Consider the following 23254-nt stretch of genomic DNA (forward strand, 5'->3'; position numbering starts at 1 on the left):
TTAAAATTTGAACATGACTCTGTACATGAATGTCTGCATGGTTCATTGGGGAACTTTACCTAGAAGAATTCCCAGTGAGAAAATTGCTGGTATTTCTCATAGAACATAATTTTCAAAAAGAGCATATACATACATGAGTAAATAAACATATATCTAAATAAATCTGTCCCATTATGCAAAACACAAGCCACACAAGATAGCTAAGAAAGATGTATTATCAAAATATAAGAACAGGTTTTTTCTGTCTTTTAATACATTGTAGCTACGTACTTCTTTTATTCCATAATTAAACAAGGTTAGAGAGACAAACAGGCCAGTAACCCAAACAAAAACCCAAATATGTGATTACTGCATCTGGAAGAATATGTGGGGGTTTTGTTGTTTGAGGGTTTTTTAAATCTGTGGTTTTATTTATTAGCTTCCCTAGACCAAAAATAGACAGTTCACTATGTTTTGTAACAGAGAAAGTTTAATGGGGCCAAATTATGAAATGTACACAGGTGATTTAAGGTACCATAGACTCTGTTACACTCTCAGTTAAGATCACCAAAAGTCTGGAGTAATTCACCAGTATTGGGATTTGAGTTCAAATCCTTCCATGTACAGAGGGAACATCCACTTTTTAAGTTATGCTTAAAATTCTGTTAGATTTTATCCTTCTAAAATATGATAATTATTTCAATATGAAAAGCTTACTTATTTTGCTGAATGAGTTAGAAATTATGGTTGCTTAGTATCTTGGCTCATATGACAGCATCCAGATTCACTAGTACATATATTGCAGAATTCAAGTCCAGCTGTATGAAAAATACAGTATCTTCTCCTTTTTCTGTTCTAGAAACGTAAATTAAAAAGTAACTTGATTAGTGGCTTTTATTTCAAAGAACTATTTTATTTTGTTCATACCATGTTGTATGAGTATCACTTGATATGCATGTTTTCATCTCTTACTCAGAGTTTTATCAAGTTTTCCCTTTAAAATTCAAAATTTTTAGTTGTTCTTTCCATTAAAGTTAGTATAGTATACCTTTGCTGTGTATTTTACTATCAGCATATAAAAATCATTACACTCTACCTTCAAAGAAGCAAGTCTTCTAATCAGGATTAGGATTTTTATGATTTTTTAGTATATTTCATGATATTTCATTTCTCCAGCAGCAAGCCATCTGAAGATTTGTTCCCTTTCCTATACTTACCAAAACCACGAGGTAGAGGAATATGTTGCTCTCCAAACTGTTGCAGAGATCTCAGAAAACCATCAAGCCAAAGATCTGCCCCTTTTTTTTTCATATAAAATCAGACCAGGATCTTAAGGGCTGATGAGACTGGGAATGTTGCTTGACTACAAGTGCTAGATCAAGACATGAAAGTATTACTGAGCAAAAGCTTTTAAATAAAAGCAAATTACATCTACTTCACCTCTGGTAAGACTTGTGTGTGTTAGTAGCAACCATAACATGACTGCTATCACCCCTCATCACCATGTTTAATCAGAAAATCCTTGGAAAAAACATCATACAAAGAGCACAAATACTGTACCAAGAATGTTTCCCTAGCAGAGAAATGTGCTGCAGAACACCACAATCTGTTTCAGTTTTGACAGAAAGATGTTTCTTGAGAGTTTGCATCTGTAGAACAAAAAAAAAAAAAAAAAGAAATGGTTTACGGCTATTTTTATAACAGCCTTTTTTATGCATTTCCGTTGCAGTTTAATAATACATTTGTGGGTCTCCATATATTCCAACTGCTCTTCAAAGATTTCCATTGATATGCCGGGTGGGGGTTTATGGGAGGGGGAAATTCCTGGTTGGATTTTTGGTTTCTCTTGGCTATTAAAAGAGAAGGGAGGCCTGAAAACTTTTCAGAAAGGATATTTTTAAAGGTGTATTCAACATTTGGCACTCAGGTTGTCTAGCTTTTTTTTTTTTTTTTTTCCTGGAAGACTCTATGGATCACTGAAGAGCTATTAAGCTTATGACATCAAAGGTGCCATGGAAACAAAACCTGATTAAAAGTGATTTTGGTTAGTCTGTTTTAAGCTTTTTTAAATGTTAGCTGAAATGTTTGAATGAACATCTGGAAGGAAAAAAACTTACAAGTGTTTCCTGCTCCTGTTGTAGATTCTGTTCTGTTTGTCTTCCTTGTCAAAGGCTGCAAGCTCCATCCTTCTACACCTGTAAAGGAATGCATCCAAAAACCAAAGAACATTGTTTCCCCACTACTTCTCAAACCAAGGAGAACAAGCACACAAAATAGAACCATCCCTATGGCCCAAAACCGGCATTTTTTTCCAATTCAACTGTAAAAAAAACCAGTTTTGCTCTCTTTGACTCCCTAGAAGGGATGAGGTGAAGTGGCTCTAGGAACAGATCACCCATTCATTACTCCCTAACATGAAAACCACATCCTCCCGTTCCCGTGGACCCTCAGGCTAAAACAAATAACCTGAATGCCTGCTCCACTGGAACCACTGGTGCTATACAACTACCTTCAGAGAAACATAGATTTAATTTGTAATGAAGTCTTCTTTTGCCTTCATATAAATTTTTGTTGCCTAAACATTTTTCTAATATTTTTATGCTTTGTGCATACGCAGTTGGAAGATTCATTGTTTTTATTTTTGGTCTGAATACCAGCATCATCCTGAAGTGACATCTAATTGTGACTGTATCTTCCTTCCTCATACCTTAGTTTCAGTCATTCCCTGGCTTTGCCCAGACCCTTCTGTCCTGGGTCTGGCCAGGACGTGGTTAATTCTTCTGCCAGCCAGGAGGGTCAGGGTCACAGGCTGTAGGATACCACCTTCCACTGCACCAGGGGGGTTGGAGCGGGATCAGGGTTCTTTCTGGTTTTGCAGGGTGAGGGGTCAGTGGTGCTGGGTTCTGTGAGGTGAGCACGGTGTGCACGTCCTTCACCTCTCTTGTACACTCTGCTATTACTACTGCTGTTGTCACTGATCATTTTCCTCTTTTGTTGCTGTTTCTGGTAAGTTGTCCTTATCTCAAATTGTGGTCTTTTCCTTTCTGTGCCTCCAGTTCCCCCTTCTACCCCAGTACAAGGGGAGGAGCACGGGAAGGGGGCGTGGCCTGGGGTGTTACAGTGGGAAACATTAAATTGGGAAATACCTTTCCTAAACCATGACATCTTCTTACGGAGTCATTGCAACAGCATTTATTTTCAAGCCAGACACTAAGTAATACCCACGTATCTGCAACTGATTTTCCTCTGAGCTTCAGGGGGGTTCATAACTCCTTCTTTCCATTGTGAATACCCTTGCATATTTTATCGTCTTTCCTTTGTAATTTTCTGTATCACCCTGATGCCAGCTTCAGCTATCCCTAAGATACTTCCTTTTGAATAAAATGCGTGACTTGTCTGAATTCCAGTTTGTTATTCAATATTTAAGCTTACAGTCACAAAATTCACTGCCCTCATCTTTATGCTCCTCCCTTACCCTATACCTCCTCAGGAATGGTCCTCCAGTTTGTTTAAATGGTGGTTGGGTATTTGCACTTTTGCATGCATTTCTGAATTGCATGGCACGAGACACAGGTGTCGAAAGGACTCTCTTCCTGTTCTCTTGGAAGGAGGCAATGCTGTTCAGAGCCTTGTGCAAAGCACTGACCACAATCCATAACCAGTAACGAAGGTCCAGCCCCAGTTCACTAGGGTATAAGTCAGACGTGGCCATGCTAAGGTAAGAAGAGTTCTGCCCCTAAAAATTCTTTATTTGCCATTATTTCACTGTTTCCCTTGTGTCTGTCGCAGGAAGATTGGAAAGAACAAGAACAACTGTGGAAACATGCCGTCCAAGAAAGAGCCACCAAAAATCTGGTCTGAGAAACGGGAAATACGAAGACTGAAAATTTGTAAAAATTTGTTCTCCCGTGAAAATACCTTAAAGTATAGTCCCATCCTGTTACAGCAGCTACATTTTAGTCACTTTGCTTTCAAATGTGTGAGAACAGTTTGCTTCATCAGTTTTGCTGACTTACTCATGTTTACCCTTGTGGTTTGCACTCACTTAATAAAGTCTCTGGAGAGATCTTATCCTGTCTTTTCAGTACTTAGAGGGGGCCTAAAAGAAAGATGAGGACAAACTTTTTAGCAGGGCCTGTTATGATAGGACAAGGGATAATGGTTTTAAACTAAAAGAGTTGAACTAGATTAGATATGAGGAAGAAGTTTTTTACAGTGTGGGTGGTGAAAAACTGGCACAGGTTGCCCAGAGTAGGGGGTAGATGCCCCCCCATCCCTAGAAACATTCAAGTCCAGGTTGGGTGGGGCTTTGGGCAACGTGGTGTAGTTGAAGATGTCCCTTTGTCAGTACCAAACTTTCTTAAGTTTAAGCAATGAGCCAAAACTTCAGCCTTTCTTTCACTGTTGGAAGCCTTTTGCTTGACTCTATTTCCTCCACTCTATTTTATATCCCTGGGTTTAATTTTTCTTTCCTTTTAAAAACTCTGCATTTTTGTGTTCACCTGTTGCATACATGTGTTTCCATCAGTTTAGTATTGAAAAGCAGCCCTGGCTCTTCCCAAAGCTATCACTTCTGAAATGGCCGCAGCAGTGTGAACTGAGTGGTTGTGCTACTCTGTATGGAGGAAGGATGAGAGGACATTTTTCTCTCTAAATTTCATTCAAGCTAATCTTTAGTCTGTCCATACTGATTATTCTAACAAAGTCTGTCTTATCACTTTCACTGCTTTGATTTTTTGAGGTTCTCTCTTTTAAGTAGTGCTTTGACTAGCAGGGAACAAATAATTCCATCTTTTTTCTCTGTGTAGTGCCTTTTCACTAAACATGACGAGAAATTACCTGTCTTCTGCACTTTTGACCATTTGCAGGTTTAATGTACATGTTGGTTATAATTCTGGTATTCAGTACATAATTGCAAAAGAAAGGAGGAAGAAAAAGGAAGTCTCTGACAGCTATTACTTAGCTCTTATTGCTCAGGTCCTTCAAGAAAAGTTATGTAGAGGAAGGTGCTAAGAGACTGAGGCAGTACATGCTAAATCAGTGGCTCGAATCAAAAGTTTAGAGTCATGACACCAATGACAACTTCTGCTTCTGTGATTGTTTTTCTGAAACCTCTTAACTTTTTGCCTATGCACTTTTGTGATGGTCTTTACAATTCATGAGAAACAATGGAGCCATGCTGTTACATGTTCCTAAAAATTGTCTCCCTGTGACTGGGCTATCAAGAATGGGAGTGGAGAAAAAGAAGGAGAAGCAGCAGTTTCAGAATTAAGTTCAGCTCCCAACCACAGGTAGCTTAAGTCAGTAGCACTGCTTGAAGTTCAAGGATATAGGGGCTGGTTTTGACTCCTCTGGTTCAGCTTTGCTTAAGAAGGCTTTCTGTGATGTTGGAGATGTGTTGCCAGACTCTCTCTTGTATAAACTGCTTGTGTAATCCACATTCAGAGTTTGTGAGGCTTTCTTGGGTAAAGCAGGAGTTGCTTTAAATGGCACTTAAACCCATCTGTTTCACCAGAAAGGCCTTTCTTTTGTAGGGTACAAGATACATAAGTTTATCTGTTCCTATTACCTTCAGTTAACTTGTTGCCCTCCCTTCTCTAAGAAGCAGACAAGATATCCACTCGGCTGCCCTGCCTGCTCCCTGAATCCAGGTGCCAACATCCCTGCAGGATTTGGCTGATTGCATGTAGTTTGATATTTGGTGTGCTCTGGGTGTCCTTGTGAAGCCAGGCAGGCTATAAGTGGCAGAAGGGCTCTGCCCACATGTTCATCTTGAACACATGGTCACCTTAAGTTTGACCACACATAGGCAAGTGATTGGGCAAGCTGTGTGCCAACAGAGACCTTCCCACACTAGCCAGCACTGGAGAAGGAACTGCTGCAGACATGCAGTGCAACTGAGATATTTGGCTTCGTGATTTGTGGTGGGAGAAAGAGCCTCAGCACAGTCGCCTACTCTTTTGGAGGCTCTAAAAACTGCCAGTTCTTATGCCCAAAAAGCGTCTGCCCCCACACCCTCTGCTGCTGGTGTGACTCTATTTTCTGCTGGGGGGACAAACAGCCCACTTGGGGAGTCACATCTTGGGAAGTGAGGGGGGAGAAAGTCACCGTGGTGATTGTAAAATGCAACAGTAACAGTAAAAAGTAGGGACTGGGTGATAGTTCAATCCAGACCTTGGTCTGAGTTTTCAAGGATATGGGCACAACTCCTCTTCTAGATGCCAGCTTTCAGCTTGAACCCAAGCCTGGATGCAGCCCTGAGCTGTTAGTCAAGCCTGAATCAACCCTACTTCTCTAACACATCTAAACCAGGAGGGTCATTGCTATAATGTGTTATATAGACTCACCTCCAGGGGGTTTAGTCCGTCTTGGTTTGGGCCACCCCTGGAGTTGTCTTTCCCTCTTGACAAAAGGAGCTGGAGGCATTTAAATAAACTTAACCAAGATCTTAACCTCCCTACAAAGAGGGCTGCTCCTCTCACTGCTATGGCAGCGTATCTATAGCCACCTACCTTGCGCCTCCAGGGAAACTCCTCTGGGATCAAAGTTAATAAATATAGAAGTGCTTTCTGGCTTATGGAAATGTAAAGCAAACAACTAGGAAATAGGAATGAGAAAAATAGATTAGCTTTTCTAAACATGGGAAAGGGAGTGCCCATTGGGTTTCCCAAACCTAAGGAAGGTGAGGAAAAGCATTCCAGTCCCAGCCTGAAGTCAGTGTTACAGGAGCCAAGAGGTGCTGCTGACCACAGGGCTCAGGGTTTGCTGCCATCCATGCACTCCTACTCCTTGGGGTTTGTCTGACCACAGTCTTGTAAGATGCCCCTGGCTCCATCTGCTCTTTGTTGTGTGTATGCCCCAAACAGGATAGGAAAAAATACCTTTGTGTTTGTTTGGTTTTTTATTAAAGTACAATAATCTTGCCGGAAGTAAGCAACTCTTCTGCCTGCACTGAGGACTTTCCTTCCCTACCAGGCTTCTGCTTTGAAATCCTTCCTAGCAAAAAAACTCTCATACATCCCTGGGACACACCAGCTCCTCATTCCCAAGGGCAGGCTGTGCTGGCAGCTCTGTGTTCAGTGGGCCAGGGCACCAGGCTCTGAAGGCACCAGGCCTATGCTGGAGCTATATGCTAGCTCTGCACCCCTTTCTTGGTGCTCAAAAAAGATGTGGAAAGTTTTTAGCTGTTTTCCACCCTTTGAAATCTGGAGACAATTGATTTTGCATGACTGCTCAAAGCTTCTCCTGAAGCCTGTTTCCCAAATCTCTGGAGAAAAATACAGAGGTAAGAGGAATTAAAAAGGAGATATATTTCTTTGGATTTTCTTGACATCAATCATATTTTCTGAAAGAAAACTGCTGTATGGTGACACTTATGGCATTGGCATTATGTGTCTGACATCCTACAGGGTAGCAGTTCCCTTAGAAAAGGCTTGTGTGTCTGGAAAGTACTTCCTGTCCTTAAAGCCTTTAATAGGCAGCAATTGCTTGACACTTGGACGAACACATTGAATCCCTTACGTTGTCATTCACCAGGGAGCTCTCAGAGGCACCAAATAGCTTTAAGTGGTGCTTCCTAAGCTCCTGGCACGCCAGATCTTGTGTGCTTTCGCACTAAATGGGGAGATTAGCAAAGACCAAGCAGGGCTGTCTTTTTCCCCAAAAGAAGGTTGTTTTTTACTAGAGAAACCAAATCTTTCTGAATCCATGAATTTTGGAGTCTTAAAGAGGAAGTTGTGACTCCGAGCTGTCTTTCTTTCCAGCAGAAACTCCTCCTTGCACAGTACGCCTCCTTTCATTGCATAATGATGGTAGACTAGTCTAGATGTGACTCCTTTCTGGCAAGCTTTGTCTTCACTGCTGGTATATGGGGTGAAGGGAGATCTGGAGATTCAGCTCTAATTAGAAAAGCCTTAACTTCACTCCTAAATAGACTTCAGGAGGAATCTGGCAATTTCAGGTCAGGCAGAAAGAAATCTGAATTTCTAGAGGGTTGTCAAGCATAATTAGAACTTGGCATGTATTTTCAGGTGTCAAAGGGATGCGGTGATGATTTGTGAGCAGTGTCCTGAGCCTGACTTCTGGGAGGGCCAGTGGTGGGAGGAGCAGAGCAGCAGGAAGCTGCTCAAAGGAGTAGGGGTTTGCCAGGTCTTTGAAGTCCTGTTTGTGTTTAAATGTGATATACAAACAGTGAAAATGTTAATGGTAGAAGTTTCTTCATGAAAATAACCAGTCTAGAAAAAATCCAAATACCTGATAAATTCATAGGAATTTGCTGCCTGGGTCAGTTTATGGGGTAGCAAACTACAGAAAGAGAAAAAGCTCTAAATGTTTCATTCTGACAAATCAAATAAATGTGTCAGGTTTATTTCAAAATAATTGTATCGTTATTCTTGAATACTTTTTTTATTACAGTCACATCTTAGCCAGCTGGAGTTTTTATTGAGTAGAAATATGTACTATAGGTCCATTTGAAACTGTAGGGCTAACCTGATCTGCAACCCATATTTTGGGCTACTCCTTGATAAAAAAAAACAACCATTTGTCTTGTGCACCACTTCAATTGGTTGTGTATTTCTATTGGTTTCTTATAAGCAAATGCGTGAAATTCAAAACGGGAGTGTTGACAGCTATTGTACCAATCGAGGAATAGTGAAACACACAGGCTCTGAAAATAACAATATAACATCTTTCTGCACTTGTTTATGTGGAGGCTGCCAATGGACAGCCTGTGGCCCAGATGCAGCCTGAACACTTTTCTGCTGTTATATTGCTGTGTAAGATTATTTTTGTCCGTTAAAATAGTGGGACATCCTGGCTTGCTTGGTTAGAAGTAAATCCAAACTACTGTACACTGTTTGGTATGTGAAGTGGCTTCTGTAAGTATTCTGAAAGTCAACACTTTCTGGCAAATGATGTATTCAAATGGAAGCTATTTTTGAAGTTGTGATAAAAAAAACCCCTCTTAATGCAGATGAAAAATATAAAACAATAAAATATTACTACTTTTTTTAAAAAGAATAAAACCCAAGAAAGCTGGGAAAAAACAGAATGGATTTAAAGGAGAATGAAGAGGTCCACAACACTTTTGGTGGTGAGACCTTGTTTCAGCTCGGTCACCTGTATCTCCAGGTGCAGGGGGTCCCGGTCATGGGCAGTCTGCTTCTTTGTGCCCATAAACATGGCATCAGTCGGTTTCATGCTACTGCCCACCTGCTAGCACTTCAGATCCTTTCTTTACTCTTTTTAAGAAAGATACAAAAGGTCTAAGGGGCCAAAATGTAAAATCTGCCACTGTGTCGCCACGTCTCCTGTATTTCTCCCTGGCATTGCCCTGACATTGCTGTGGGGCAGGAAGAGTGCTAGTGGCTGACTTTTTGTTGGCTGATGTCTTTCCTGGATAGCTCCCAGATATTCCAGAACAGATATTGCCCAGTGTTTTGCAAAGGGTAAAGGACCAAAAAGGCCTTTACTGTATTTACTGGCAGGTTATGTATATACTGACAGGATATACCTGATATATTTGGAGCAGTAAAGTGATTTCTTGAACCTGGCCACTCCAAATGCTGTTTTGGAAAAGATCCTTAAATTTTAGAGGTGCCCCAACCTAAGTGCTCTGCTGGTTGGCTCCCTAGCCCTTTGTGGATGGCTGTACACATCACAGAGCATGCTGCTAACCACAGGCACACCAGTAAATGTCAATAAGCCAAATAAATCCATATTGGGATGAGTTTGCAGTGCCACAGGTCTCAGGACACATCCTGGACTGTTGGGATCTGGATCCTGAGCAGGCTGTGACAGGACCCCAAATCATGTTCATAGTACCCGTTCCCTGCAAGGCAAAGAGGGTGGCATGGCCAGGCAGGCAGCATCTTCTCTCCTTGGAGTGGTGTGACCTGCTTCCTGGGCTAGGAACACCTCTCCTGATGTTCCCAATAAGCCTGGGAAGAAATGCTGGCCCACTGTACTGGGGTGAGGAGGGCTGGCCCAGAGAGAGGAGTAAAAACATGAATACAGGGCTTTCTAACTTTCACTCTGCCTTAAGTAAAGGAAAGATGATCAAACAAGGATGTAATTTTTTTTCCCCTAGTTTAAAATATCTCTATGTCTAGAATATCGTGCCCATTTATTTTCTGGTATGCTGCTTCCCTTCCCTGCCAACCAGCTCCTACCTTTGCCCTTGCCTGTGTCCCAGCTGTGGTGGGTGCCCATGTGCAGGGTACCCCTACTCAGCCCCTGCTGTGCCACTCTTCTTTCCTGCTCCAGGAGGTCATGGCTTCAAGATCCCACTGTAGCCCAGAGTGGGGAACTTCTGGGAAATCTGGTTTCACTGAATTAAAACAATGCATAAGCATTAACAAGGAGGACACTCTGAAAATCCCAGATTTCCTGAGAAATAAAAGTTCTTTTAAGGTGTTTTGTGCATTAAAACTTGTATGGAACTTGAAGGAATTAAGTATATCAGCTTCTTGGCTGAAACTGAACTGACAAAGCTGAAGATAAACTAATTTCCTCCAGCTGAAGGGCTGGGAAATTCTGTACAGAAGCATAGTCGCCTTACCAAAGCCCTCTGCCCAAAGGCAGCCCCCTCCAGCAGGGGTGGGAAGAGAACCCAGCCAGAGAAGCAAGCAGCTCTTCCCTCCCAAAAGGCTTCCTCGTACCCTTAATTACAAGCAATTGGATGTCATACTACCAAGTTGTTAGAAGCAAACTTTGTAAATGTGCATTGTCATGGAGACAGTATGATCAGCTGAAGGACCATATGGTTCTTTACTCCTTCGAGCTATCACTGGAAGGAGTAGACTGAGGAATATATTTAGTGTTTTCTTTTCAACAGATGACTAAAGATAAGGAAATAAAATTAGTTGGAGAAAACCCTCCTCCTTTCCTATGGGAAGTTGGCTGCTCTTTACTCTGCATTAGAAAAAATATTATTGAGATCTCTTGTTTTACAGCTGATCATTGACAGGTGTTTTGGAAAGGTCGTATCTGAGAGCCTCTCCTGACAAGTATACAAGAACCACATGATTACCTTTCTTTCTTTAAAACTGTATGAACTTGGTCCTTTTAAAAGCAGAGTCTGTGTGTGATTTTTCACAGAGAGATAATTCTTCCTTAGAAGAAGACTCCTTTGATCATAACTATATGCTCACATCCACTTCAAGACCACTTCACCATCTCAGGGTGAGTGACAGCCTCACTCCAAAGTCCTTCAGCAACCACAAATGATCTAACACTGGCATTGGTGGAATGAGTAGTTCCCTGCAGCCCTGTTAGATGTGCCTCTCCCCTGGCCTGAAAGAGCCCTTGGCTGCCCTTCCGCTCTTCTATCAAGAATGCCAATTGCTTTAATAGTTGGATTTAATAGAGCTGTGGTGGAAATAAGGAGGCCCTTTGTCCCACAGGGTTGGAGAGAGGTACACTGGGCTAAAAAAAGACAGTGAAATTGTTGATGATATCACCATTTTGCAAGAAAAATTTTGTTTTAGGAGGCAAAAAAATACACTTTTGTCCAAGAAGGAAACAAAAGTATTATGCAAAAATATTTGACCAGTTTTATGAACCCTATTCACTAGCAAGTGGACCACTGTAACTCATTTGAGCTGGGCAACAGATGTTACACTTCAACAGCCAATCTTTAGCACAGAAGAGCATTAGTATAATTCACTTGCCAATTAACAGTTTAAGCAAGCAGTAGATTGTTCTATGCCTTTATGATACGTGTGCTCAGAAAGGGCAGCCTGACTGCAGTGTCTGAGCTGGAATTACTTCAGGGAAAATGTTCCCCTTGCCAGACTGAGCTTCATGTCTCCTCCTGGAGTGCAGGTGGAAGCAGAAGATTCTTTCCATCTGGTTGTGGTCTGCTTGGGAATAGTTATAATAATCCCCATAATGTAATGGTTAGCATGGTATCTTAGGAATTTCAGGGTTGATGCTATGGGGTCTCTCTGAAAGCAAGAGCACAGGCAAATAAGAAGGGAACATCAGCTGGATGAGCAGCCTGATGGAAACACAGAAGGGATCATGTTGTTCTGGTCCCTTGATCCCCTGCTGCTAAGGATGGGCTGGCTAAAAAGGATCTGATGCTTGGTTCTGGGGTGACAGCTTTGCCTTTTAACTTTTTTTCCATATTTTTTACATTCATCAAGACAGCAAGTTGTCTCCTATAGGGAGCAGCCTCAGCCGAGTGAGGGTAGGAGATTGCGTGAATATTTGAGAATAATTGGCAGCTGTGCCAGGCAGCATAAACAGAAAGGTGTGTGAATAGGAAGGGGGTTTGGTTGCAGCTTTTCAGATATTGAGAGGCTTTGTTTCCTGATGTTTCTGCTGTTTCACTGGCAGGTACACAACTAGGGGTCCAGGGGAAAGGGACCAGAGCAAAGCTGCCCAGACCTCCTTTCTTTTTCCCTCCTCTAGGATCCATGGTCCTGAGTGAGCTCCTTCTCTGGGCAAGATCCTGATTCCCTGACAGCAGGTAGGTCTGTCAGACTGGAGGGAGGAGAAAAGAAGACATGATAATTTGGTCCTGATTAAACAAATACAAATTTGACTTTACTGGTAACAAAAGAATTGTGACATTCTTCTACCTTCTGCTTCAAATCCTTACCCACTTTGCACTTAGAAGGTTTGTTGTTTTTTTTTAACACTATACTATCTATTTTGGTTTAAATTGTGCCATGCAGTGCTAAACCAGAACACTAAATAGGACATCCATAAGCCTGCCAAGCTGAACCGAAAGAGAGGCGATTCTTGAATTAACACAGCCAAAGAGTTGAAGTTTAGCAAAATTTCCAGCTCCTAAAACTCACTGTTTTTAATGAGACATTGAAGTGCTTTATAACAGGGTGATGCTGTACTCACAAAAAAAAAAAAATGCACATCTTATGTGACATATAACACAACTTGACAGTTTTAACCATGTGTATAATTAGTGATATTGTCTCAGTAACAGTGAGAATGACTTTTTGTTGGCACTTCATCCCATTAAATTGAATCTTTCCCAAGGAGGAAAATCTAGGAGGCACTAGTCAGTCACTGACTCACTATCAGCTGCCTCCTTGCTAAAGCCTGAATGCATTCCATAGTAAGTTATTTGTCACAGTGACTCAGCATTGTAGGCTCCTTTTTAATTTCTCTCTCACCACAGAGCCAAGAAAATCTCCCACCTCCCCATGCCGTATGCTACTGAGATAGCAGTTTGTATCATCGGCCAAAGGATAACATATTTAAATGTATGCAAGGAGCCTTATAAGGGCATTAACACTTGCCTCCAGGTTGGACGTCATGATGGCGAGCCAAGGAAGAGGCACCAATAATAGATTCCTTGTGTTTGTACATGCCGCGGTGACTATTTGTGCCATTCGTGGGAAACTGAGTGATATGCCAGACGGCAAAGTGTTTCATTTATCCAGAGTCACGGGGGTTGATCTGAGTGAGTCTTCACTCAGACATGCAGCTCATTCCTGGAAAGGTCAGCGAGCGGATCCTGCCAGCCTGGGGGCTGGCTGTGGGAGGGGGACTGGTAACCAACCCCAGTCCTCTCCCTTCATCAGGTGGCTCCCCTTCCACACAGAAAAGTCAATATTAAATGATAGGGACTCTGAGCTGAGGCACTGTATCTGCCTCATTTTGAACATCTCTACCTTGGTTACTCCTGTGTAAAATGAGGATGATGAGATGTACCATCCTCTGTCAACTGCCCTGTGTTCTCTGTATTGAAATGCTCGTCCTATTAATCACAGGTGTTCTCCAGCTGGTGCCTCAAACTAATGAGAGAAAAAGCTTTCGAGATCAGATTCCTGCTTGGATTATAACACTCCTGAAACCACAACTTCAGTCATAGGGGATGAGGGAAGACAGCTGTGTGATATGAAAAATGGCCAGTGGTGCCCAGTTTGATGAAGAAGTGCAGAGCAGCAGACTAATGCTGTTGTTTCTCTCTGCCACCTGGAGAGCCAAATACTTCTTCATGGCATCATCTCATGTTTACCCAAGTAATGATCAGCTTTCATATTGCTTTATCCCTCAGGCCATATTGGCCACAGGTGTAACCTGTGGAGAATTTAGAATTCAGGCAAGGAAGTTACATGCTTTTGTACCGACTGAGAAATGCTATTTATTCTGATAGAAATTAGTCTGCATTAAGCCAGAATGAGCAGTATGGGAACCAGACCAAGTAACCAAGAGCTGCAGGGGGAAAAGCTGGGAAAATCTGCAATACCCCCCAAGCATTCTGAAGAGGGAGTGCATTGCATAGACCCCTTTTTTTTACTTCAGTCTAAACTAATATAAGGTACTCAAAGCTCAGTCAAAGGACTGAAGTTCAAATCCATTTCATCTGGTTTTTTTGGCGTAGGAGCATGGCTTTCAATTAAAAATTAACAACCACTCTGCACACTATGTGACGGCTGACAATCAAAAGGGAAAAAAGATTAATTGGGTTACAATAGTATTTTTATGCCTACAAATGGAAACTTGAACAACAGTGATCTCATTTCCAAGATGTTTTATGAAATCAATCATTCTCACATGTAAGAATGTACTGTATTCCCATGACTGAGTGATCCCACCATAAGCAGCAGAATCTTCCCTCTGACCAGTATGCTGCCAGGTGGGAGAAGTACTGGACACAGGGTGTTTCGGAGCCCCTGTGTACAGATGTACTTGTCAGTACAAATAGGAGTGTGCACACAGTAACCCAGGCATTGGTTGTGAATTCATGGGCAGGGAGTTTTGCACAAACAAAATGACTGTGACTTACGCTTGCCATTTAAGCTCCTGTGCTGGCCAAGGGGGAGGGTGGATGTCTGTGTTCTCTCCTGATGGATTTCGGAGCTATAGCTGCTGGAATTTTAAGGATCTCTTTCTGTGCTGACAGTTACAGACAGAGCTCTTGTGAATGACATGCCATCCATCACAAAACCTCCCCAATCACCTTTGTGTAAGGATGCAGTGACCAAACATCTCAATTGAGTTTTGCATATGCTGTTTTTCTCCTGAATCCTTCCTCATTTGCTCTTCCCTTGTCATTCAAGCATTTATTTAGGAAGGTATTTGCAGTGGTTACAAAGTTCAATTCTCTAGGGGTTAAAACCCAATGTTTACTTAATATCACCTGGGATGGGAGGTGAGCTGGGGGCCTCTTGGAAGAAACTCATGGAAGGTCTATTCTCCAGACCCAGGCTTGGTAGAAAGGAGCAGGTCATGAGTTCTGGGAAAAAACTTTCCACAGTTGAGAGAAGAGTAAATAACATGTCAGCCTGGATAATTCAGGATGCCTGAGCTCACCTGAATGGTAACAAGTGTGTGTATATAGCTATAGATGTGTCTGTGTCTCTGCTGCATTTTTTCCATTGTATATGCAGCACTCTTCATGCCTGTCTGTGACAATATGTGTTGCAAGTATCTGGCTATGCTGTACCATGTTGGAGCTTAAGGAGTGAAGCAAAACAGATGAGGCATGTTACTGAAATACTAACCAACCACTCCTGCCAAAAAAAAGAAGGAAAAAAAAAAATTGTTGCCTCCCGGGTCTTCAAAACATTAGAAATACTCTAATGGCAGATCTTGGAATCTGTTGTTTTCCAAGCTTGCTTATTCATCCCCTTTTGGAGAGCAGGAAAACAGTCATAATTCAAATTTTCTCCAGACCAGAAGTGCTAAGCAGATAGATGGTTTGGAGCATCACAGCTCACAACAATATCAGCTTTGTTGTATCTTTGCAAAACTCTCCTCAAGTCAACAGGAATACCTTGACAATATCACCTTTTCCTCTCTTTCAAGCACTCCATCATCTTATCCTATGAACCATCGTTGTTACTAAGAACCTCCTGTGATCAAAAATCCCACCTGAGGTGCGTTCTCAAACTTGTCCATTTTTTTCTGATCTTTTAGCTGGAAACATAGAGTTTAGGAACTAGTCATGTAAACAGTTGCCTTGCACATACAGAGGCAACATCACAGAAAATCCTTTTCCAAAGAAATGGTAGAACAGTATTTCACATTATTGTAGGAATTTCAAATGTGCTGCTGACTTGTTATTTTTACTTTCTCTTCATTTCAAATAAGTTGTTTGATACTGTTCTATTCTATATGTGTCAGAATATTTTTAGTTTTTTTCCTTGATAACTGAGTATAGACACAGTAATGACTTGGAATATAGTTCTCATCTCTCCCATCAATGATGGAAAAAATCACATCCTCAGAAATAACACTTGATCTTGCATGTGTGGTGCATAGAGTGACCTATTGCAGAAGAGAAAGTAGAAGTAGGAAAATGTTATGCCAACATTTTGGTATAACATTTTGAAAGTTTCAGGTGAGGAGACTTCCATACAGAAACATGAGTAGTGATTCTGTGATACTGATGTTACCTCTCTAATGGATCAGAGTTCAAGAAAAAAATAGCAGTATTTCCTAATAAAATGGTAAACATATACCATGAGGATGATATACAAACAAAATCTCAAGTGCTTAATGAATTTCTCAAAAGTCTCTCTTCTCCCAGTGCTACATTTATCACTCTTGAAAGCAAATGGAGTCTAGTAGGAGAGTGTTATTACAAACAGCCCTAAGGCTTTGAGTAGGTTGTCTTTCTCAGAAGGAGGTGAGTGTGTTGTTTGGTCTCCCACCAGGTAATGATAGCTATTGCAGAGTGAGAAGTGACAGCCTCCAGAAGTTCTGGGAGTGGTGACCCTCCTCTTTCTAAGCATTCTTCAGAGATGGCTAGGCAGACACCACAGTGTCATAATGGGCTTCACGTAAGATTTCATGTTCTCTCTGAAGAAAAGCATTGCCTTTGCAGTACTAGGTGACCATTATCCTGTTATCAGCTCTCAGCTCCACAGATTCATGATGGCAAAATGGTTATTGGCTTGTGAACACAATTGCTCTTGACTTTGCTTTCTACAAATAACTCTGCAGGAAAACAAGTACAGTTGGAAAGCAAGTATTTGAGGTCTTTTCTCTGCCCCCTCCCCCCCCTTTTGATTGTTTGTGCTGTTTTTCACAGCTACTGAAAACTGAAATCAAACAGACAGATCAACCAGCCCTAAACTACCCTGATGGAGCTCTGATGGCCACCTCAGCAACTGCGTGGCTCAGTCCTCACAGCAGGTATGGGCTTGATCTTTAAGTGTTTGCAAGCAGGAAAGTCTCCCAGTTTTAAGTGATTAAAATAGGACTGGAAAGGGGACATGATTCCTGTGGAAATTTCTTTGAGGCTAGAAATCAGGTATCACCTTTACTGGAGTGGGTCAGTCCAGGAGAAGGCTCTGCATAAGGTTCCCCTGTACCTCCCTGCTCTATCCAGGGCAGGTCCCTCTGCTAAAATAAAATGCATTTCTTGGTTTAGGTAGAAGGCTGTGCAGTAGGAGGCATATGAAGGAATTTGCTATGTACGTCCTTTAGTTCATTCTCTTTATTTCTGGGTGAAATCAGGCTATGACTGCTACCCATACTTGTACTTTTATGTCTCCTGCTGACTGAAAGACTCAAATCCATTTTTGGGAAAAATCCCTCCAGAAAGGCAGATTTTCCATTTCAGAGATGGAGAAACCAAGTCACATAGATAACAAAATTATTCACCTGCACATGTGAGTGTTGTAAGGGATGATAGAGCCCAGCTCTCCTAATTTCTAGCTATACAATCCAGCCACAAGTTTTAAGGGGAGCTTTCATTTTTCCATGACCTGTAGCGATTGCTGCTTGCAGACAGGACATATCTCGTTGTGGTAGAGAAGTGCAGCTGTGAAGGGAGCATCAGTCTTACGTAAAACATGATATAGACATCATCTAAAACAGCAGAGTGAGATAAAAAGGTCTCTGTGAAAGTGGAGCAGTTAAGTGCAGTGGCCATGGAGGGATGCTGGCAGGGCTGAGAGATGCTCCATGGTTAACTGCTGCTTACAAGGTCCTAGCACTAAACTTTATGCTTCTTTGTGTCTCTAACAAAACAGGCAGACCAACAGTAAGAAAGGCAAGATTACCTTAGCTAGAGAGAATACTACAGGTGGATCCTTCAGCCATTGAAAAGCTTTAATTTCAGATTGATTTTTTCCATGGGTCAAACAGTGTTGCTCTTTCACATGGAAGTTTTGTCCTGGAGAATGTTTGGTTGCTGCTCAATCCTTCAGCATTAATGCCATCACTTTCTAATAAAAGCATTGATTTGTAGTTTTGGGTTGAAATGCCTAGGACAGCTGTCATTCTGCCCCAAAGTCATAAATCCTCATGGTTTACCTCATCTGGTAGCCCTCTGTGATTAAAGCAAGAGCTCCTTGGAGCGATGAATCACCAAGGCTCATAGGTATTCACTCATCATCTTACTGCTTCAGCCCACTCTGTGTTGTCCAGTCTCTGTTTGCCTGACATAAACAACAGATAAGATGTCAAACATGTAAAATTGCTCTGAAAGGAAACAGCAATGATTTCTAGAGCTCCAGATTTCCAATTTCCTTTTAAGCTTGAAAATTAAATATGGGGGTTCTCTGCAACTAACAGAAACACTGGAGTGGATGGCAGTTTCCTTTATTTGTGCACATAAAGCATGTTTCGGTGCAGCAGGGAGAGAGATGCCATTGATACCTAATAACAAGCACACAAATTACTAGTGTCTTCTGTGTAAGTAATTTAGATACTCTTGGGGTTTTTTCCACAGCATTCTCTTCCCTATATGCAGTTTGCCTGCATCTTCATTCATCATTCATTTACAAAGCTGTTCCAAGCATCAGAAACCAATTTACTCCCTGACCCCAGTCCTGTAACAAAACAAGACTACCCTGCATGCAAGGAATGTTATGAAGATGTGGGGTGTTTTGAACAGAGGAGTGTGTAACAGGAGGCTTTATTTGTGCACATAAAGCATGTTTCGGTGCAGCAGGGAGAGAGATGCCATTGATACCTAATAACAAGCACACAAATTACTAGTGTCTTCTGTGTAAGTAATTTAGATACTCTTGGGGTTTTTTTCCACAGCATTCTCTTCCCTATATGCAGTTTGCCTGCATCTTCATTCATCATTCATTTACAAAGCTGTTCCAAGCATCAGAAACCAATTTACTCCCTGACCCCAGTCCTGTAACAAAACAAGACTACCCTGCATGCAAGGAATGTTATGAAGATGTGGGGTGTTTTGAACAGAGGAGTGTGTAACAGGAGGTGGATTAAGACTAAAAAGCCAAACTGTGTTTCATGAACTAAGTCTCATCTTCAGCTCAGCATCCCTCAACAACATAAAAATAGATGCTTTCCACTTTGTTCTCATGCATAGGTCTGTAAACTGCCATAAAATTACACATCAAGTTAATGGATACTGAATTTTTACTTGCATTTTTGTTCTCTTCTCACTCTTGAGTCTTTGATTCCTTTCTCCAATCAGCTTAATTTGCCCAAGCCCACCCAACAAGTACCTGTCTAGCAACTACTCATCCCACATGTGCTGCTCTGCCTCTGAATCACTCCCTTGACTGAGCTCCAAGGGCTCCACTTTACTCTCCCTCTGGGCGTACATGTATGAGCGTGCAAACATACTGCAGGCAACACGTCTCAGCCCTATCTGCAGATAGAAAATGTAAATCACCTGGGCTGTTACACAACCAGCACCTTACATCTGTACAAATTTGTTGCTCCGTTCACTGGTGTGTCTGACCAGTGAATCTCCATGGTGGCAGGACCTGTGTGCCCTGCTGACAGAAGATTACATCCTCCCAATATCTCCAGGAGGTAAGGAGCTCACATGGCTCTCGGTGCCTTCTCAGAGGAGGGATCAGGTTGCTTGTCCAGGAGGGTATGAGGAACTGTGAAGTAGGTTGGGGTTAGAGTTTTCCTGGGGTATCCAGCCTCACATGGCATGCTCCTGCCAGTCTCACCAATACCTGTATCCTCTATAGACCATGGATGTCTAGGAGGGGAAGGTAATGGAGTCTGAGATTGCATAGCTACAACGGTTTTTACACCCTGAACTGCTCTAAATTTATTTGGAGAAGTACTGGCACTTCTTAGCAGTTGGCCCTTGAACTATGCATTATATGGGAGAGTGGATAAGTAAGAATGTTTTTACCAATCTAGCCATAATTTATGTGTAGGAAATAATGATAATGGATTAAAATTATTTTTCCAACTTTGGTTTTTGAAGTTGCTTTGCTTTTGATAATACTGAGGAAAAATACTGAGCATTTCAGATCTTGCTCTCATAATCTCACTTATGCCTGTAGACCAAGAGCTTTGCATGTGAAAAGGTCACATCTGTAGGAGAGAATGGCTGAGACATGGAGTCCTCCTGACTGTTTTTCACCCTATCTCATACAAATAACATGGTTTCACTGCAGCACCCATGCTGGCAGTGGTCCTTTAGTGTACCTCCAGGGAAAAGTCTTCAGATAGCTCTTTTCAACCTACAGGGCATCAGGAGCTGAGGAGGACCATTTCTTGTGCCATTGCTGTCAGTCATTCTCCAAAGTCTAATTTTTATTCTCTAACTTGCCATATTTCTATTCTGGTTTCTAGTCAGTCTTGGTCTGCATGTAAAAAACATAGAAGTGCATGTAAATTTTACATTACTCATCTATGCATATGCGTACAAAAAAGATTGGGAAGCAGTATGGTTGATATGATGCCCAACCTTTCACTCTGGGATATGACACTCCTTTACACAGCCACAGTCCTCAGCCTTTTCATTTGTCAGAGCCCTTCTGCCACTTCTGCAGATGTTAGCCCATCCACTCCTCTGCCTGGCATCCTGGGCACTGATAGGCATGTGCAGTGGTGAAGGGGGATCATGCCCTGCCTGCTGACCCCCAACAAACACACGTCCTTGCCTATCTGCATTTCCTGCCTTCCAGACACAAACTTGCAGGGGGGGTGTCACCTGTACCTAATCCCTTCTGGCTCCATGTGCTCCAATCCTACCCTATTTCCTCCAGAGAATCTGCTAGAGAGAGCCTGCAGTCTGTCAACAGTATCTCTGGCTGGTCCAGGAAGAGCCAATTTCCTACCACCCTCCATAAAACACAGGACAACCTCCCAGGGCTTAGTGTGTGCTCTGACATCAGGAACAGTTATTTCAGGTGGTGCCAATGTAGCTGCAATGGAAAGAATAACTAAAGACATCAAATTTATAAGATGGCACCTGTAAGAATGGGCAATGTTGACAGCAGAGCACACTGTACTTATTTACTTCACACAACTGTGAACACTGGCCTCACCATACTGATGAATTTCAGAGCCTGTGAGTTATTTATCAGCACTTTTTGCCTATTTATATTAGTAAATATAAATGACAGAGAATAAGCTCTACTAATCAGTTTTCAAAATAAAAAGTCTTTATCATAATAAAGAATTAGGTGGGAAAGTTTTTAATTAGCTTCATTTAGTAACCAATATAGTCAAACCATCATTGGAGTGATTTGAACAGTTTTTGTTTGGTTTTCTTCTTGACTTGTTTCTTTAAGAGGCCCAAGGTACATCAGACAGATCCAAGGTTGCAAGATGCTTTGTGCAAGGTGGATGAGCTCCACAAAGCCATGGTGCTATTTCAATTTAAGCAACTAAGAATCTGGGCTGCACTTTTCAAATTACATTCAAAGCTTTTTATGTTGTTAATTAACTATATAATTTTTGTTGGAATCATTTCATTTTGCTATTGTTTTGGCTTATGTTGCTCTACTCTCTAAGAATGCTCTTTAGACCAATAACCAAAATATATTTTTTTAGAGAGACTTGGTAGTACAGGAAGGTGTCATGTTTAGATGCAGTGATTTATATGCTCCTGAATAAGTAATTGAGAGGTACTAGTATTCCATTACATTCTTCTTACCTACTTACTTGAAATTAATAATTTCTTTTTCACCTTATGGTTTATCTCCTAGATTTTAGTCACTTTTTTTTTCCTTCGAAGTATTGCCACATAATTCAGGTTTAGTGGGGATTACTCCTGAGCAAGGAATGTCAAAAGACTTGTGAGAAATACAAGAAAAAAGATAAATATGAGATTATGAGAGACAGCAATTTCACAGGAACTGCATATTTAAGCCAAAAATCAAACCCACTGAAAGCCAGAGGAACCTTAGGCCAAGTTTCATTTTTTTCTCACGTAACTGCACAGACCTCCAATTATTAATAACGATAGACATCTTGAGTTACCCCAACAAATAATCTGGAATTATATTTATTTTAGTTATCTGAATCTGCCCACCTTCCTTCCCTGGTAGTATCTGGGTTGCCTTCTCCTCCTCATGGAAGGCAGGCTGCCCAGAAAATGATTCACCCATAAAAGATCAGAAAACATTAGCATGCATTATCTGCTCTTCAGACCTGTGCTTTGACCCAAGTGCTGATTGATAAAAAGCCTGATTAAAGAGAGCAGGCTGGTGGCACAGCATGGGATGGCTGCTGTGGCATGGAAGGCCCCCAGCATTGCAGGGCTTCACAGTTGAGGCTTGCTGCCAGCACCTGCCCAGGCATGTATGCTTCCAGCCACCCAGCACAGCAGCACCCAGCTCCATAGGCACTTGGGGGATGAGCCCTGTGCTCATCTTGCTACTAGGCTCCTGTAGCTCTGAGGCAAGGTAGGGCTCAGAAGGATACCCAGACACGAATGGAAAGAAGGCACCAGGTGAGGAGCACAACTGCTGTTGGCTCACAAGCAACAACATCCTGTCTCCATGACCATGTGCTCCCAGACCATCTGCCTAACGTGGTCTACAGGTCTAACCTATGACAAGGTGATGCATTTAGTGGATTAGGGAAAAGCTGTGGATAGTGTTTGCCTGGACCTTAGTAAAGCCTTTGACACCTGGAGGAGCTGCCTGCTCACGGTCTGGATGAATACACTCTCTGCTTGGTAAAAACTGACTGGACAGCTGAGGCCAAAGAATGATGGTGAATGAAGTTACATCCAGCTGGCAGCTGGTAACAAGTCATGTTCTCCAGGGCCAGTTCTGTTTAATGTCTTTATCGATGATCTGGACAAGAGGATCAAGGGTACCCTCACTGAATTTGCAGACAACACCAAGTTGGGTGGGAGTGTTGATCTGCTGGAGGGTAGGAAGATTCTGCAGAGGGATATGGACAGGCTGGATCAATGGGCTGAGCCCAGCTGTATGAGGGTCAACAAGGTGTAAGTGCTGGATCCTGCACTTGGGTCATGACAATCCCACACAGTGCTGCAGGCTGGAGTCAGACTGTCTGGAAAGCTGCCCAGTGGAAAAGGACCTGGGGTTCCTGGTCAACAGCAGCTGAACGTGAGCCAGCTGTGCCCAGGTGGGCAAAAAGGCCA

General features: G+C 42.0%; 1 long non-coding RNA gene across 4 annotated transcripts in view; it reads right to left on the minus strand.

Annotated features, from left to right (window-relative positions):
• Positions 1–649: 649 nt before the first annotated feature.
• Positions 650–23254, minus strand: part of LOC108444732 — a 31820-nt gene continuing 9215 nt past the window's right edge. The window contains exons 2-4 of one of the 4 annotated variants that reach the window (XR_001859391.1): positions 2097–2174; positions 1540–1628; positions 650–1351 (exon numbers count right to left, since the gene is read on the minus strand). This is a non-coding gene — a long non-coding RNA (uncharacterized LOC108444732). Of the gene's footprint in view, positions 1629–2096; positions 2175–10151; positions 10307–23254 lie in introns of those variants that run through there. The other 3 variants (XR_001859390.1, XR_001859392.1, XR_001859389.1) reach the window with 3 other exon arrangements.

This window comes from Corvus brachyrhynchos, unplaced genomic scaffold, assembly GCF_000691975.1.
Source record: "Corvus brachyrhynchos isolate BGI_N302 unplaced genomic scaffold, ASM69197v1 scaffold281, whole genome shotgun sequence".
NCBI lineage: Eukaryota > Metazoa > Chordata > Aves > Passeriformes > Corvidae > Corvus > Corvus brachyrhynchos.